The following is a 19,193-nucleotide window of genomic DNA, read 5'->3' on the forward strand; positions in this document are numbered from 1 at the left end:
TTAAAATCATCTTTCCAGCTTGAATTTCAATGATGCATTGGGGCAATGATTTTGTGAGAAACATCTTCACCCTTAAATAAAGATTTTCTTAATTCCTTACCTGTGTGATAATTAGATATCACCTTGTTTTCGCATTAAACAGACTTCCACATGAGAAAGCAGCAAGGATGCAGTGGCGTTAATGTTTCCTGGTGTCAACTTGTATTATTTCACGAGACATTGAAATGAGGATGCATCTTGCTACCTTTCCAATGAAGCAAGTTTAATTTAGTAATAGGTGAAAAACCATCCTTACAAAGGTGTTAATCAGAGACTTGGCTTTGTGGACACTTTTCAGAGAACAAATTTGTTAGCATAAAAATAAAGCCAGAAAATGAAGAGCTGTTTAATCACTCAATTGGATTTTTCTGCCAGCATATTTTTTTCTCTGCAAACCACTGCTAAATTGTGCTTCCTAGCTGTTTTTATAAAATCAATGAATCAAATCTAACTCTGATTACATCAGAGAAGGCCAGGTACCCTACACCATAAGAGGGGGTTTGAAATTTTGACTTGCCTACTTAAAGATCACCAAAATCTGATAACAAGGTCAATTACATCCCTGGGTGGGATTGAACCATCAACCTTTTAGTTAATAGCCGTACACACTAACTGATTGCGCCACAGAGACACTTTGCGAAAGTGCATACTGACAAAGGCTAATAAGCATTCATCTAAAACGTTTCCTAGAAAAACTTTAAAAAGTCAATAATCTGGAGAGTTTTTGTAAGATGTTTCTTCCATCAACCAACGAAGAAACACATTGGTACTTTCCCATGATGAGTGAGTGCTTCAGGATCTCTTGCACTTACATGTGCAGCAGAGTACAGCAATGGAAGCATGCTGGACTCATAACCCAGAGGTAGGCAGATTGAAACTATCCTCTGCTGTATGCTTTTTTTTTTAATTAAAGTAATCCAAAACTGGGATTGATATTTTGGCTCTTTTATTTTTACTTAAAGTACAATAACTTTTACCATTTTAATTTGTTTTAATAGTATATTGACAGTATTGTTTTCTTTCAAAAATCAACTTAAATTTCTTTACCCTATTATTAAAATGGTAATTGACAAAAACAAACTACATTGTCACCAGAAGAGCAATACAAAATGTACAAGTGATATATTAAAATCATCTTTCCAGCTTGAATTTCAATGATGCATTGGGGCAACGATTTTGTGAGAAACATCTTCACCCTTAAATAAAGATTTTCTTAATTCCTTACCTGTGTGCTAATTAGATATCACCTTGTTTTCGCATTAAACAGACTTCCACATGAGAAAGCAGCAAGGATGCAGTGGCGTTAATGTTTCCTGGTGTCAACTTGTATTATTTCAGTAGACATTGAAATGAGGATGCATCTTGCTGCCTTTCCAATGAAGCAAGTTTAATTTAGTAATATGTGAAAAACCATCCCTACAAAGGTGTTAATCAGAGACTTGGCTTTGTGGACACTTTTCAGAGAACAAATTTGTTAGCATAAAAATAAAGCCAGAAAATGAAGAGCTGTTTAATCACTCAATTGGATTTTTTTTGCCAGCATATTTTTTTTCTCTGCAACCCACTGCTAAATTGTGCTTCCTAGCTGTTTTTTATAAAATCACTGAATCAAATCTAACTCTGATTACATCAGAGAAGGCCAGGTACCCTACACAATAAGAGGGGGTTTGAAATTTTGACTTGTCTACTTAAATATCACCAAAATCATATCACAAGGTCAATTACGTTCCTGGGTGGGATTGAACCACCAACCTTTTGGTTAATAGCCTTACACACTAACCAATTGCACCACAGAGACACTTTGCAAAAAGTACATACTGACAAAGGCTAATAAGCATTCATCAAGAACGTTTCCTAGAAAAACTTTAAAAAGTCAATAATCTGGAGAGTTTTTGTAAGATGTTTCTTCCATCAACCAATGAAGAAACACATTGGTACTTTCCCATGATGAGTGAGTGCTTCAGGATCTCTTGCACTTACATGTGCAGCAGAGTACTGCAGTGGAAGCATGCTGGGCCCATAACCCAGAGATAGGCAGATTGAAACTATCCTTTGCTATATGCATTTTTTTTGTTAATTAAAGTAATCCAAAACTGGGATTGATATTTTTGCTCTTTTATTTTTACTTAAAGTACAATAACTTTTACCATTTTAATTTGTTTTAATAGTATATTGACAGTATTGTTTTCTTTCAAAAATCCACTTAATTTTCTTTACCCTATTATTAAAATGGTAATTGACAAAAACAAACTACATTGTCACCAGAAGAGCAATACAAAATGTACAAGTGATATATTAAAATCATCTTTCCAGCTTGAATTTCAATGATGCATTGGGGCAACGATTTTGTGAGAAACATCTTCACCCTTAAATAAAGATTTTCTTAATTCCTTACCTGTGTGCTAATTAGATATCACCTTGTTTTCACATTAAACAGACTTCCACATGAGAAAGCAGCAAGGATGCAGTGGCGTTAATGTTTCCTGGTGTCAACCTGTATTATTTCAGTAGACATTGAAATGAGGATGCATCTTGCTACCTTTCCAATGAAGCAAGTTTAATTTAGTAATAGGTGAAAAACCATCCCTACAAAGGTGTTAATCAGAGACTTGGCTTTGTGGACACTTTTCAGAGAACAAATTTGTTAGCATAAAAATAAAGCCAGAAAATGAAGAGCTGTTTAATCACTCAATTGGATTTTTTTTGCCAGCATATTTTTTTTCTCTGCAACCCACTGCTAAATTGTGCTTCCTAGCTGTTTTTTATAAAATCACTGAATCAAATCTAACTCTGATTACATCAGAGAAGGCCAGGTACCCTACACAATAAGAGGGGGTTTGAAATTTTGACTTGTCTACTTAAATATCACCAAAATCTGATCACAAGGTCAATTACGTTCCTGGGTGGGATTGAACCACCAACCTTTTGGTTAATAGCCTTACACACTAACCAATTGCACCACAGAGACACTTTGCAAAAAGTACATACTGACAAAGGCTAATAAGCATTCATCAAGAACGTTTCCTAGAAAAACTTTAAAAAGTCAATAATCTGGAGAGTTTTTGTAAGATGTTTCTTCCATCAACCAATGAAGAAACACATTGGTACTTTCCCATGATGAGTGAGTGCTTCAGGATCTCTTGCACTTACATGTGCAGCAGAGTACTGCAATGGAAGCATGCTGGGCCCATAACCCAGAGATAGGCAGATTGAAACTATCCTTTGCTATATGCATTTTTTTTGTTAATTAAAGTAATCCAAAACTGGGATTGATATTTTTGCTCTTTTATTTTTACTTAAAGTACAATAACTTTTACCATTTTAATTTGTTTTAATAGTATATTGACAGTATTGTTTTCTTTCAAAAATCCACTTAATTTTCTTTACCCTATAATTAAAATGGTAATTGACAAAAACAAACTACATTGTCACCAGAAGAGCAATACAAAATGTACAAGTGATATATTAAAATCATCTTTCCAGCTTGAATTTCAATGATGCATTGGGGCAACGATTTTGTGAGAAACATCTTCACCCTTAAATAAAGATTTTCTTAATTCCTTACCTGTGTGCTAATAAGATATCACCTTGTTTTCACATTAAACAGACTTCCACATGAGAAAGCAGCAAGGATGCAGTGGCGTTAATGTTTCCTGGTGTCAACCTGTATTATTTCAGTAGACATTGAAATGAGGATGCATCTTGCTACCTTTCCAATGAAGCAAGTTTAATTTAGTAATAGGTGAAAAACCATCCCTACAAAGGTGTTAATCAGAGACTTGGCTTTGTGGACACTTTTCAGAGAACAAATTTGTTAGCATAAAAATAAAGCCAGAAAATGAAGAGCTGTTTAATCACTCAATTGGATTTTTTTGCCAGCATATTTCTTTTTCTCTGCAACCCACTGCTAAATTGTGCTTCCTAGCTGTTTTTATAAAATCACTGAATCAAATCTAACTCTGATTACATCAGAGAAGGCCAGGTACCCTACACCATAACAGGGGGTTTGAAATTTTGACTTGTCTACTTAAAGATCACCAAAATCTGATCACAAAGTCAATTACATCCCTGGGTGTGATTGAACCACCAACCTTTTGGTTAGTAGCCGTACACACTAACTGATTGCGCCACAGAGACACTTTGCAGAAGTAAATACTGACAAAGGCTAATAAGCATTCATCTAAAACGTTTCCTAGAAAAACTTTAAAAAGTCAATAATCTGGAGAGTTTTTGTAAGATGTTTCTTCCATCAACCAACGAAGAAACACATTGGTACTTTCCCATGATGAGTGAGTGCTTCAGGATCTCTTGCACTTACATGTGCAGCAGAGTACAGCAATGGAAGCATGCTGGGCCCATAACCCAGAGGTAGGCAGATTGAAACTATCCTCTGCTATATGCATTTTTTTTTTTGTTAATTAAAGTAATCCAAAACTGGGATTGATATTTTGCCTCTTTTATTTTTACTTAAAGTACAATTTCTTTTACCATTTTAATTTGTTTTAATAGTATATTGACAGTATTGTTTTCTTTCAAAAATCCACTTAATTTTCTTTACCCTATTATTAAAATGGTAATTGACAAAAACAAACTACATTGTCACCAGAAGAGCAATACAAAATGTACAAGTGATATATTAAAATCATCTTTCCAGCTTGAATTTCAATGATGCATTGGGGCAACGATTTTGTGAGAAACATCTTCACCCTTAAATAAAGATTTTCTTAATTCCTTACTTGTGTGCTAATTAGATATCACCTTGTTTTCACATTAAACAGACTTCCACATGAGAAAGCAGCAAGGATGCAGTGGCGTTAATGTTTCCTGGTGTCAACTTGTATTATTTCAGTAGACATTGAAATGAGGATGCATCTTGCTGCCTTTACAATGAAGCAAGTTTAATTTAGTAATATGTGAAAAACCATCCCTACAAAGGTGTTAATCAGAGACTTGGCTTTGTGGACACTTTTCAGAGAACAAATTTGTTAGCATAAAAATAAAGCCAGAAATGAAGAGCTGTTTAATCACTCAATTGGATTTTTTTGCCAGCATATTTCTTTTTCTCTGCAACCCACTGCTAAATTGTGCTTCCTAGCTGTTTTTATAAAATCACTGAATCAAATCTAACTCTGATTACATCAGAGAAGGCTAGGTACCCTACACAATAAGAGGGGGTTTGAAATTTTGACTTGTCTACTTAAATATCACCAAAATCTGATCACAAGGTCAATTACGTCCCTGGGTAGGATTTAACCACCAACCTTTTGGTTAATAGCCGTACACACTAACCAATTGCGCCACAGAGACACTTTGCAAAAAGTACATACTGACAAAGGCTAATAAGCATTCATCTAGAACGTTTCCTAGAAAAACTTTAAAAAGTCAAGTGAAGGAGATCCAACTGAGGCAGCACAAGGGAACTCTCGAAAGAGGAACAAGGCAAGAGGAAGATCTGAGACAAAGAAATCTGACTTTTACCAGAGCTGACCAGAGGAAAGCACAAACACAGTCCCCCTCTACCACAAATAATGCAGTCGAGTTTCCCACATTTGGGGAAATCACAGGGGTCAGCATACCCAGAATGCAATGAATGAACCTCACCCTGGGAGAACAATCTTCATGACCATGGTATCTCCTATGCAAAATAAGTATGATTTGGGATAGGGCTGGGGAGGGCCGCTGCTCAGGCACATCTCTGTCAAGTAAAGGAGATTCAACTGAGGCAGCACAAGGGAACTCTCATCTGGGGACAACAACTGCAGGGAGAACACATATTTTCAGATGAACATGGGAGGGCAGAAGGCTGCCTAATACTGAAGCACCCCCAAATAACAAACCAAATGCAACAACTAGTGCAAGCATTCCTGGGGGAAGGCCTGCAGCAGATGGATTTGCATATGATGTCATCCAAGCAGTGGGTCAAAGTTGGCTTCAACCCTCGTCTGCATATGAAAAGAAAAAAGGGATGTGCAGGGCATGGCGTCCTTTTGTGGCGCTTGGATGAACCCTCCTTCGGTGTGGGGCTCATGTTGGCTATGCCCCAGCCCCTGAAGCATTCAAGATGATTTCTTGCAGCAGCTGGGCACTGTAACAGCTCCAGAGTTGCTCTGTAAAGCATGTAAAAGGGTGTGGGCCCTGCAGCACTACCTGTAGTATGCATTGTGCGTTGGAAGGCACAAAGTAAGCAGACGGGAGAGGTCAGGATAGTGCGCAAGGGCATAGAAGGGAGCGGCTCAAGAAAAGAGAAGTGGAAACAGACAGCAAACTAGGCTGGAGAAAGACCTGAGACAAAGAGATCTGAATTATATGAGAGCCGACCAGAGGAAACACAAATTATGCAGTCAAGTGTCCCACATTTGGGGAAATCGCAGGAGCAGCACACCCAGAGTGCAATGGGTGAGCCTTGCCCTGGGAGAAGCACCTTCCTGATCATAGTATCTCACCTGGCAGGTAAATAGGAGTTGGGCTAGAGCTGGGGAGGGTCGCTGCTCGTGCACCCCCCTGTCAAGTGAAGGAGATCCAACTGAGGCAGCACAAGGGAACTCTCGAAAGAAGAACAAGGCTAGAGGAAGATCTGAGACAAAGAAATCTGACTTTTACCAGAGCTGACCAGAGGAAAGCACAAACACAGTCCCCCACTACCACAAATAATGCAGTCGAGTTTCCCACATTTGGGGAAATCACAGGGGTCAGCATACCCAGAATGCAATGAATGAACCTCACCCTGGGAGAACAATCTTCATGACCATGGTATCTCCTATGCAAAATAAGTATGATTTGGGATAGGGCTGGGGAGGGCCGCTGCTCAGGCACATCTCTGTCAAGTAAAGGAGATTCAACTGAGGCAGCACAAGGGAACTCTCATCTGGGGACAACAACTGCAGGGAGAACACATATTTTCAGATGAACATGGGAGGGCAGAAGGCTGCCTAATACTGAAGCACCCCCAAACAACAAACCAAATGCAACAACTAGTGCAAGCATTCCTGGGGGAAGGCCTGCAGCAGATTGATTTGCATATGGTAATGCCATCCAAGCAGTGGGTCAAAGTTGGCTTCAACCCTCGTCTGCATATGAAAAGAGAAAAGGGGCGTGCAGGGCATGGCGGCCTTTTGCGGCGCTTGGATGACCCCTAGTTCGCATTAAACACCTCCACCCTCCTTCGGTGTGGGGCTCATGTTGGCTATGCCCCAGCCCCTGAAGCATTCAAGCTGATTTCTTGCAGCAGCTGGGCACTGTAACAGCTCCAGAGCTGCTCTGTAAGGCAAGTAAAAGGGTGTGGGCCCTGCAGCACTACCTGTAGTTCGCATTGTGTGTTGGAAGGCACAAAGTAAGCAGACGGGAGAAGTCAGGATAGTGCGCAAGGGCATAGAAGGGAGCGGCTCAAGAAAAGAGAAGTGGAAACAGACAGCAAACTAGGCTGGAGAGAGACCTGAGACAAAGAGATCTGAATTATACGAGAGCCGACCAGGGGAAACACAAATTATGCAGTCAAGTTTCCCACATTTGGGGAAATCACAGGGGCAGCACACCCAGAGTGCAATGGGTGAGCCTTGCCCTGGGAGAAGCACCTACATGATCATAGTATCTCACCTGGCAGGTAAGTAGGAGTTGGGCTAGAGCTGGGGAGGGTCGCTGCTCGGGCACCCCCCTGTCAAGTGAAGGAGATCCAACTGAGGCAGCACAAGGGAACTCTCGAAAGAAGAACAAGGCTAGAGGAAGATCTGAGACAAAGAAATCTGACTTTTACCAGAGCTGACCAGAGGAAAGCACAAACACAGTCCCCCACTACCACAAATAATGCAGTCAAGTTTCCCACATTTGGGGAAATCACAGGGGTCATCATACCCAGAATGCAATGAATGAACCTCACCCTGGGAGAACAATCTTCATGACCATGGTATCTCCTATGCAAAATAAGTATGATTTGGGATAGGGCTGGGGAGGGCCGCTGCTCAGGCACATCTCTGTCAAGTAAAGGCGATTCAACTGAGGCAGCACAAGGGAACTCTCATCTGGGGACAACAACTTCAGGGAGAACACATATTTTCAGATGAACATGGGAGGGCAGAAGGCTGCCTAATACTGAAGCACCCCCAAACAACAAACCAAATGCAACAACTAGTACAAGCATTCCTGGGGGAAGGCCTGCAGCAGATGGATTTGCATATGGTGATGTCATCCAAGCAGTGGGTCAAAGTTGGCTTCAACCCTCGTCTGCATATGAAAAGAGAAAAGGGGCGTGCAGGGCATGGCGGCCTTTTGCGGCGCTTGGATGACCCCTAGTTCGCATTAAACACCTCCACCCTACTTCGGTGTGGGGCTCATGTTGGCTATGCCCCAGCCCCTGAAGCATTCAAGCTGATTACTTGCAGCAGCTGGGCACTGTAATAGCTCCAGAGCTGCTCTGTAAGGCAAGTAAAAGGGTGTGGGCCCTGCAGCACTACCTGTAGTTCGCATTGTGCGTTGGAAGGCACAAAGTAAGCAGATGGGAGAAGTCAAGATAGTGCGCAAGGGCATAGAAGGGAGCGGCTCAAGAAAAGAGAAGTTGAAACAGACAGCAAACTAGGCTGGAGAGAGACCTGAGACAAAGAGATCTGACGAGAGCTGACCAGGGGAAACACAAATTATGCAGTCAAGTTTCCCACATTTGGGGAAATCACAGGGGCAGCACACCCAGAGTGCAATGGGTGAGCCTTGCCCTGGGAGAAGCACCTACATGATCATAGTATCTCACCTGGCAGGTAAGTAGGAGTTGGGCTAGAGCTGCGAAGGGTCTGTCAAAGTCAGAAAAATATCTCTATGCACACTACCATATTTGCACCTCACCCAGGTCCGTGCTGCGCATGCGTACGCTCTCCCGTACGTGCGCATACTCACAGTCGCGGGCACCCGCAGGCGCATGGTATGCGTATTTACGGTAGAGTTTATGTGGTTGTAGCGTGCGACTCAATCGTAACATATTTTCACTAATAATGTATTTTGTAGATCATGGTCCCTTTGATAGATTCTGAAAGTTTGGTTAATATAGAATGTTTATGAACAGAGGAATCCCTCTTTGTTTGATACGAAGGGTCAGACAGGAGTAATACAGTGGTGTTTAGTATCCATCGGAAGAATATTTAATTAGAAATATTCCGGTGTTGGTTTGAAGCAGATCAATCGCTCGTGCGAATAGTTATGGACATAAGAAGTTTATGAACATTTACTTTATTTGCACTTTATTACCCATGCGGCGGGAAACCCAGTTTCCCTCCCACCTGAGCAGTTGGAAATAGTCACAGCCCACCTGTATGAATCAACCTATGACCTTTTGTTATAATGCGAAGCCGAATTCCTGTGTCCAATGAACAATGAGATTGTAGGGACCATTGAATTGTATTGTGTGTGGGGCATAAATAGGCAGGCCGACCGTATCCAGTTCTCTCTCTCTTCAACGGTTCTCATTGCTGATAATCGGGAGCTGGATATCGAGGCGCATGCGATCGTTCCCCTTGTGCGTAAGTTTTCTCCGTAATCATATTGTCTTACTGTGAGCCATCTCTCTCTCTCTCTATCTCTCTCTCTCTACTCTTTCTCTCGTATTTTCCTTTAATTGTATTGTATTGTATTTCCTGTGTAGTTTATCTGGTTAGTTGGTTTATGTTATATTGTAGTGTATGCTTTGTACTGTGATTCTTTTTGCAAGTATAATAGTCATAATACATATAATAGGTTTCGGACCCTAAGCCCAGGTATCTGTGTATTCTTTATAGTGTTAAGTATTCTCTGAGCGCCGGTGACGCTCAAGCAGCTTTGTAGTTAATCAGGTTACACCAGGTTGCACTTACACTCTGTCTCTACACTAAGGTATACTGTGTATCTCATCGTTAAAGGTATAGAGATAAAGGTTTAAACGTTGTAAGCGTCTGCACCGCTGGTGATCTCCTCGTGGTCCCGAGCGTACGCTACGCTATAGCGAATCATTACGTTAGTGGGCAGCCAATAGCGTGCCTGCCTGTGATCACTGGGCCGTAAGCGAACGTGACGCTTGAGCGTCTCGACTACGGTTGAGCGATCGCTACACAACTTGCGTACCCTTACGGTACTTCTTACGTAGATAGCGTATAGTGTTCTTAGACCTCTTAAAGTGTTTTATATACGATAAATATTCAGCTTTATCAATTGGCGGCTCGCCCGTCCTTCACATATCTGCACTAGGTAGATCAGCAGACATTATCCCTCAGCAAAGGGCGGGAGGTTGTATCCCTCGTAGTGCTGACAGGATAAGCGTCTGCTTCACTTAGGTAAAGAGTGCTGAAGGAATCCGGGAACCGGAGGTAAGAACAAAACGCTAGTGTCTTTTAAAACTGTTTATTTTTCTGTCTTGCGTACACACGCACGCACACATATATATATCTGCATTTCTTTTTCTTTTTCATTTTCGTATATCACTCTCCTGTCTGCCAGTTTTTATAGTTGATAGAAGTGCTAAAAAGAGAGTTGCCGTTATTTCATAGTTTAAGAGTAAAGGTAATATAGTTAAAAGATAGACAAACACACAGTTTCGCCTGGGAGATAAGGCGAAGTCAGTGTGTTTGTGTGGTAGATGATCAAGGATCATCTACATTGATAAAAGTATAAATTGTGTTACGGTGGATCTTTGCTTTGCGTATACGTGTCTCTAACAAAGACTTGCGTACGCAATCCAAAGGCCGACGCACGCAGCGTACGTTACGCAACGGAGCGTCCGGTTACGCCCACGTAGCTCAAGTCACGATAAGTTGATTTTTAACGCAAAGCGATAAATAACGCGAGGCGAGAAATAACGCAAGTCTATTTTTGGGTGTCCGAAATTTAGTTAACAGATCCTGCTCCTAATTGGTAACACACCTGATCTGAAGAAAAATTTCTGCGCAGAAATAGAAATAGAAACAAAAGTGTACATGTGATGAGTGAGTGTTTTTACAATTTTTAAAGGTTGAACCACAAGAAAAGTCGAGTACTCGTGAGGTACATGCGTGTAAGTGACGTGCACGGTGGCTAGGGAGGCATCTCTGGTTAAATATACAATTTTGAGCATTAGAGTATAGCAGACCAGGAGGTCATACTGTAACAAGACCAGGAGGTCATAACAGACCAGGAGGTCCAGGTACAGCCGACAAGGAAGTCTGCTATACAGTTCACAGGCACAACACCGAAAAGGGTTGGTGCAACACCCATATAGGCCATATAAGCTCTGGCTGAAGGAATTCGCAGTCGTAAGTTTCGATTCCATTGGTCTTTCCGTACATAAGCTTAGTTGTTTGTGTACTGAACGACTGGACCGCACGTAAGTGTGTGCAGTAGTTAGTAATCTGACCTAATACCATTAGAGTAAAGGGGTCACAAACGCTATCTGTACACTCTAACGTGATTTGTGTAATTTTTTTATTTTAAGGGAAGTTCGCTGCTCACTCAGGAACTATCCAGCAACCAATAGTTACTGCAAAGAGTAAGTGTTCTTCGGATAACCCTCGCAGGTTCCAGTAAATAGAGGTTCAGGTCGCAGGGGCCCTAGGTCGAGTACGCCAGCACCATATCGGTGTGATCAGGTCGTATTGGTCGGCGTGGGCGAGTGAGTGGGGTACTCGGTAAACCGCCACCGTCAGCCTATTGTTGGCATTTGGTTTTGCGTAAAGGGTTGGCTAAATAAAGCAACACTTTCGAACTATGGGGGCCACTTGTTCAGGTAGGGGGCGATCAACCTCGGTTCGGGTTGATTCAGTGGTCCGGCCAATTGGGTCGGCCAGGTATATAATGTGTGAGAAATATGGAAGTCACACAGAAACTTTATGTGATGAATGGGAGAGAATGACTGTACATGACGGGGAGAAATTCCCAAGAGTAGGGAGCTTCAGCTCAGAAGTGTTACAAAATTTAAGGAGGAGGATATGTCTCATAAAATCAACAAAGAGACGAATCCAGCATTATGATTATTTACAGTTGTGGCAACAGGAAGGTGAGATACAGAGAGGTTTGGCTCAGGCGGCGGGATCTGGCTCTAACAGAAAACTGATTGCCACGGCCCCGCCGCCACCATACATATCAGGAGAGAAGTTGATTGCGGAGAAAGACGCACTAAGGTGTAACACAAAATCACTTAGTAACTGTGTAAATGTTAATGATAATGTTAACCCATTAACCCATGCAAGTATTAACCCGTGCAAGTTGTACCCTGTTTTGAACTTTCCTCAGGAGTGTGATCAAGAGGACGAATCGGCAACGATTTCAGCGCTCTCTCTAGCAGCCACCATAGCAGAGACCACAGTAGGCACAGCTCCACCCACGAGATTAGCAAAGGCCCCTAGCGGAGGGATAGGTGAGGTCGTATCAACTGGTAAGTACGGCACCATGCATTATGCTGAAACTATTTCACCACAGCCTGTAGAATCTACACAGAATGAGGTTGTTAGAATTACACCTGTTAGAGTAATAGCAGTGCCAAATGGGAAAACAGACGCATCAGGAGCCACTCCCATTAGGAACATTGCCATGTACACTCCATTTTCCCGAATGGAATTAAGGACCATAGTGTCTGAATTTCCTGACCCTAGAAAAGACTTAGTTGCCAGTCAAAAATACATCAGAGACTTAGGTAACACTGTAGAGCCCAACAATAAAGACTGGCAGATATTGCTGAGAGCATGTTTACCCTCAAATGTCGACGCAACTCAATTTTTAGCTGATTGCGGACTAGGTCATGATGTACCTCTTACAGATGTGTACAACCAAGATAATGTGAAAAGAATAAACTTGCAGTTAAAAGAGTATTTCCCAGCAGTAGCTAAATGGAATAAGATATTCTCCATTAAACAGAAGGAGTCAGAGACAGCTGCAGAGTATTTTCACAGAGCATTATTAGAAATGGCAAAATACACAGGCATAGAGGACATTAAAACAGACACAAACCATCGGGAAGTAGCAGTATCGGTACTGATGGATGGTTTAAAAGAGTCATTGAAGACTAGGGTACAGACCACGCAACCATGTTGGCGAGGTCTGTCTGTGGCTACTTTGAGAGAGGCTGCTATTGATCACGACAGAAACATCACCAGACACAGGGAACAACAAGGTGACAAATTAATGTCAGTAAGTATACAGGCTCTGACCACAAGGCAGCCTTTGTTTGTATCACCAAATCCTGTGGGTAAGTCAAGTATGGTTACTTGTTATTCTTGTCACAAACAGGGACACATGGCACGAGATTGTAGAGTAAAGAATCCACGAAACTCATACCAAACCCCTAGACAACGACACGACACACGACATTGGGAGCAAGGTCCGCAGAAACGGAGTTATGAGCCACATACAGGGGAAACAAAAAGATATCCCCCAAACAGAGACTGGCATGCCTCTGGTAGTTCCCAACTATCTCCCTCACAAGTAGTTGCTGCCAGCGGGATTCAGGGAGGTCACCATACCCAATAGGGGTGTGGCCATACCTGTAATCTGCAGCCAGTAAAATTAATTGCCAATCTTGGAAGTGAACCCGAGATCGCAATTAATGTAGCTGGTAAAACTTTAAACTTTCTTGTAGACACAGGTCAGTGATAAATTCGACAGTGGGCATGAGAACCACTGGTAGGACAATTCCAGCCATGGGAGTAACAGGAGTAGTCCAGCACTACCCTGTTAGCAAACCAGCCGAGATTACAATAGGGCCTTTGCATACCAAGCATTCCTTTTTGCTGGCTGCATCGGCACCAACCAATCTCCTGGGAAGAGACTTACTGTGTAAAATGGGGTGCGTCATTTATTGTACTCCTGAAGGTGTATTCTTGGACATACCTGAGAAACACGCTCAGGAAGTGCGAGACATGTTAGACTCCCCATCAAAATTAATGTCACATACCATTATGACAAATAGGAATCCATCCCAAATAGAAGAGATGACATCTCAGATACCAGAGTCACTTTGGACAAAAGACGGACAAGACACTGGATTAATGGCAAACGTAGCTCCAGTAGTTGTACAAGTAAAAGATGGTAGGATAGCTCCAAAAATCCCACAGTACCCTCTGAAGCCAGAGGTGGAGTTAGGAGTTTACCCAGTAATAGAGCGCTTGCTACAACAGGGCATTCTGGTAAGAACGTCCAGCACTGCTAATAGTCCCATCTTCCCTGTGAAAAAGAGTGGGGGGAGGGGTTACAGACTAGTGCAGGATCTAAGGGGGAGTAACAAAATAGTTGAGAGTCAGTTCCCCGTAGTGCCAAATCCAGCTGTCATCCTAATGCAAATCCCTCCCACTGCCAAATTTTTCACTGTTATTGACCTCTGCTCCGCTTTCTTTTCGGTACCTCTGCACCCTGACAGCCAATATTTGTTTGCATTCACATACAGAGGAGTCCAATACACGTGGACTCGATTACCCCAAGGTTTCATAGATAGTCCAAGTATATTTTCTCAGGCTTTGCATGATTGTTTACAGTCTTTCCAACCAGACAGTGGATCAGTATTGATACAGTATGTGGACGATTTATTACTGTGTTCAGATTCACTGGAAGCATCTCTGAAGGATACGAAACAGCTCCTGTTTCATCTTTCAGACACCGGACACAAGGTGTCCAAAGACAAGTTACAATTATGCCAAACTAAGGTAAAATATTTGGGACACTGTCTAACACAAGGACTGAGACACCTGACCGCTGATAGAATCCAAGCAATTAGAGACATGACTCTGCCACAAACCCAGCAACAGATCAGAACGTTTTTAGGAATGTGTGGGTATTGCCGTAATTGGATCCCAGGGTTTTCCATTTTGGCGTTACCTTTGCAGGAAATGGTCTCCTCAAACAAACCTGATAGGATTTCGCATACAGACGAGTCCGAAACAGCATTTGAGAGACTCAAACAGTGCCTAACGCAGGCACCAGCACTAGGTATGCCAGACTATGGGAAACCCTTTGAACTATACGGAACAGAAAGTGCTGGTTGCGCGGCAGGTGTACTAACCCAAAAACACGGTGATGCCAGTAGGCCAGTTGCATACTACAGCGCTCAGCTAGACACGGTAGCGCGATCCCTCCCCACATGCTTGCGAAGCGTTGCTGCAATAGCATTGCTAGTGACAAAAAGCGAAGACGTCGTGCTAGGCCACAACCTCACAATCCATACGCCACATGCAGTATCAGCCTTATTGAATTCTGCCCAAACCAGACACGTCTCATCAGCGAGATTTACAAGATGGGAATTGGCACTAATGGCCCCCGTAAACATCACCATAAGGAGATGCAGTGCATTAAATCCTGCAACGTATCTCCCAGGTGTGCCTGGTCAGGCACAAAGGGTGGAAGGTGAGAGTGATGGGGAAGGAGGATTTAATACAAAGGAAGATACACATGATTGTATGGAATATTTGACCCAAAATTTTACCGCAAGGCCTGACATCAGTGACAACCCACTGGAAGATGCAGAACTCACGTTCTACACGGACGGTAGTTGTCATAGACAGTCAGACTCGGGAGACTTGTGTACTGGATACGCAGTCGTAGATGACCAAGACACCATAGAAGCGGAACCGCTAGGCCCACCTCACTCAGCCCAGGTTGCTGAACTGGTCGCCCTAACCAGAGCATGTGAATTGGCTAAGGGTAAGTCAGCCAATATCTACACCGATTCTAGATACGCATTCGGGGTAGTCCATGATTTCGGAGCCCTATGGCGCCTCAGAAATTTCATGACGGCCGCTGGTACACCGGTAGCGCATGCAGCTCACATAAAAAGGCTTCTAACAGCGATACAGGAACCCGACAGAGTGGCTGTTATCAAATGTAAAGCACACACATATAGCCAAGACCCGGTATCACTTGGTAACAGCCGAGCAGACGAAGCTGCTAAGTTAGCAGCTGCTACCCCCATACAGACAGACACCACACAATTAATGGTATTTAATACCATTAACACACAGAAGTTGTGTGAAATGCAAAATTTGTGTTCCACACAGGAAAGGGCAGTCTGGAAGGCAAAGGGATGTGGCCAGGAGTCCTCAGGACTCTGGACGGATGGACATGGTAAACCAGTGGCCCCCAGAGCATATCTTCCATGTCTGGCTGAAGCAGCTCACGGGCTGACTCATCTAGGCAAGGAAGGAATGTGCAAATTGGTAAGAGCATACTGGTGCGCCCCAGGATTCTCCTCTCATGCGAGTAAAAGAGCAATGTCATGCCTTACCTGTTTGAGAAAGAATATTGGAAAGGCAATACCTACAGAACCATCCCATATCCCACCTGCCGGCGGCCCTTTCCAGGTAATACAAATTGACTTTATACAATTACCCCCTTGTCGGAATTTGAAATATGTACTTGTTTGTATAGATGTTTTCTCAAATTGGGTCGAAGCATTTCCAGCGACAACAAATACCGCTATGTTTACTGCTAAGAAAATTGTGCAGGAATTTGTATGTAGATATGGTATCCCTAGAATAATCGAAAGTGATAGGGGTACCCATTTTACAGGTGATGTCTTTCAAGGAATGTGTAAGTTGATGGGAATTGATAGCAAGCTGCACACTCCGTACCGTCCACAGGCGAGTGCGAAGGTCGAAAGAGTGAACAGCACTATTAAAAATAAATTGAGTAAAGTGATGGCAGAGACAGGATTGACATGGCCAGAAGCTTTACCCATTGTATTGTACAGTATCAGAACCACTCCCAGGTCCCCTCTTAATCTGTCTCCCTTTGAAATCTTGTTTGGTCGACAACCGCATGCCATGATTAACCCTCAGGATGATTTGAAATGTAACAATGAAGTAACTGTAAAGTACTTGATTAACATGAGTAAACAGTTGAGGAATCAAAATGATAATCTGAAGTTAGTGATTCCTGATTTACCAGATAGTAATTGTCATGACATTGAACCTGGGGATTATGTAATGATACGGAATTTTCTACGCTCAGGTTGCCTTATTGACAGATGGGAAGGACCATACCAGGTCTTATTGACTAGCACTACGGCATTGAAGGTTGCTGAGAGAGAGACTTGGGTCCATTCATCCCACTGCAAGAAGGTTGCTGATCCAGAGAAGTCCCGTGATAAGAAACAGACGGTAGAGGTTGTATCACTGGAGTGTCTGTTCCAGGAGGACTGAGGCGGCACCTGAGCCTTGAAGACCGAGAGCTGTTGTCGACTCCCCACTCCCTTTTATTATTTTCCTCCACTTCCCATCCCCTCTCCCTCAAATTTCTTTTTCCTCCTTCTCATTCTTCTCCATTTCCTCCTATAAGATGGACTTGCCCCAAGAGACTGTGATCCGGATTTTCCTGTTGACCATGATGTTGACCAGAGCAGTCTGTTCCGGCGAGAGTACCATGGAGGTCGATAGAGGTTCTGGAATGGGTTCTGATGATAAAGATGGAGGCGTAGTTTTCCAGGATCAACCTAACCAACAAGCAAAGGCGAGTATCAGAAAACGATCCGATAGCATTGACCATAGAAGAAATTGTGACGGATTGTTAGCTGAAGAAAACTGTATCTGTAGGCTCTGTAACAATGTCATTGAAGATGGGTGCATTAAGAAATGCCAATCCAGTTTTAATATCCATATGGACCGGCATCCATTGAGTGACTATCACTCCTTAGTGGGTAATGTGTTAAACAAAACAGATTGTTGGGTATGCTCTCAAGTACCTCAAGGTCATAGCAAATCAGGGCTAGTACCATTTCCTTTAACGATAGGGGAGGTACTTGAGTTAAATGGTGGGAGACCGGTGGACAGGAGGTTTAATATCTCCAGCCCTCCTAGTTTGAAGCTCCACCAATACCATGTGGATAGGTCCCTATTATGTTTCAACATCTCCAATCCCAGAAAGCCGGGAAATTGGGAAGTGTCATGGAGTAACCACACCATGACCTTTTCGCATAGAGCAGATAGAATGCCTACAGATACAGAGCTTGTACGCCACATAGCCAGTAGAGGAAAATCTTTCCGGTATAGGTACACCTTAGGAAATAGGATTACGAGAGTTGGAGAAGTATCACCAGGATACTGTGCACATATCGTACAACCTGATACGTGTATTAAGCAGATGGAAGAATTAGGGTTAGGAGATTTCACCTGGAAGGTGTGTAATATGGTTATGTCCTTCTCCGTCCCATATGTTCTCCCCGATGATGCATATTTCATATGCGGGAGAAAGGCGTACAAGTGGCTTGCCCCAAACTCTGAAGGATTGTGTTATATTGGAAAAGTATTGCCTGAAGTAATGACTGTAACACATGACAAAATGAAGGACATACATCGTGGTGCCCAAGCTCCTTATACTCACACCCACTACGAGCACGTTGTTAAAAGACACCTGATAGAGAAGACAGAGCATCCGGCCTCTGATCTGATAAGTGAATCCACCGGGATTCAATTCTTAATCGCGTTAGATTTCACCCGCACCGCTAGAGGAGTGCTAAATTATAAATACATATCGGCGCTCGCAAATTTGTTAGACAATATCACTGAAATGTATGATGACACATTTAGATATACGGGAAGGGAACTTCAAGCTTATAAAACAGAACTGGTGCAGCATAGAATGGTTCTTAATTACCTCACAGCAGTGACAGGCGGATATTGTGTTACATTGGCAACACAGTACGGCGTGAAGTGTTGCACGTATATCACGAATAGCACCGAGGATCCGGTCGAGGTCATAGACCAAAAGATGGACGATATTCTCCAATTGAAGTGGGAATTTCGCCGAAAACACAATCTCACTCTTGCTGCTGTAGGTAATGAGCTGACTGGTTGGGTGTCATGGTTGAACCCGCGAAATTGGTTCTCCGGTTTGGGAGACTGGGCTCAAGGAGTCATAATGGATGTTGGGAAGTTTCTCCTATGTATCTTAGGTGTTATCATAACCATTGGCTTGATATTTAGATGCGGTCAGGCTTTAATGAGGTGCAATCGTCGTACTAAGGTAATGAGTTTGAGGAGTGAGGAAACTGTAATTAACCTGGATTTGATTTATGACCCAATGATAGAAACAATGATGTGATGAAAATGCGATTTCTACGGTCCGTTTCTTTCACCTGTTTTTCTGTTTTTTCTCCAAGATAAAAAGACCCACTTGGACGAGGAAGTTGACGAGACGCTATACAGACAACGGATAGACCAAAGAAGAAGTTTTGACCACTTGAGATATGG

At 42.7% G+C, this 19,193-nt stretch overlaps 6 non-coding genes across 6 annotated transcripts; all 6 read right to left on the reverse strand.

Annotated features, from left to right (window-relative positions):
• Positions 1-5,527: 5,527 nt before the first annotated feature.
• Positions 5,528-5,691, reverse strand: LOC135049708 (U1 spliceosomal RNA). The gene has a single exon (XR_010241397.1). It is a non-coding gene; the product is annotated as a U1 spliceosomal RNA (small nuclear RNA).
• A 643-nt stretch (positions 5,692-6,334) lies between these two features.
• On the reverse strand, positions 6,335-6,497 carry LOC135049752 (U1 spliceosomal RNA). The gene has a single exon (XR_010241438.1). It is a non-coding gene; the product is annotated as a U1 spliceosomal RNA (small nuclear RNA).
• A 152-nt stretch (positions 6,498-6,649) lies between these two features.
• Positions 6,650-6,813, reverse strand: LOC135049693 (U1 spliceosomal RNA). The gene has a single exon (XR_010241387.1). It is a non-coding gene; the product is annotated as a U1 spliceosomal RNA (small nuclear RNA).
• Positions 6,814-7,484: 671 nt separating this feature from the next.
• On the reverse strand, positions 7,485-7,647 carry LOC135049690 (U1 spliceosomal RNA). The gene has a single exon (XR_010241384.1). It is a non-coding gene; the product is annotated as a U1 spliceosomal RNA (small nuclear RNA).
• A 152-nt stretch (positions 7,648-7,799) lies between these two features.
• Positions 7,800-7,963, reverse strand: LOC135049724 (U1 spliceosomal RNA). Its single transcript, XR_010241413.1, has one exon. It is a non-coding gene; the product is annotated as a U1 spliceosomal RNA (small nuclear RNA).
• A 671-nt stretch (positions 7,964-8,634) lies between these two features.
• LOC135049750 (U1 spliceosomal RNA) lies at positions 8,635-8,791 on the reverse strand. Its single transcript, XR_010241436.1, has one exon. It is a non-coding gene; the product is annotated as a U1 spliceosomal RNA (small nuclear RNA).
• Between the last annotated feature and the right edge of the window lie 10,402 nt (positions 8,792-19,193).

This window comes from Pseudophryne corroboree, unplaced genomic scaffold (assembly GCF_028390025.1).
Source record: "Pseudophryne corroboree isolate aPseCor3 unplaced genomic scaffold, aPseCor3.hap2 scaffold_995, whole genome shotgun sequence".
Classification (NCBI taxonomy): Eukaryota; Metazoa; Chordata; class Amphibia; order Anura; family Myobatrachidae; genus Pseudophryne; species Pseudophryne corroboree.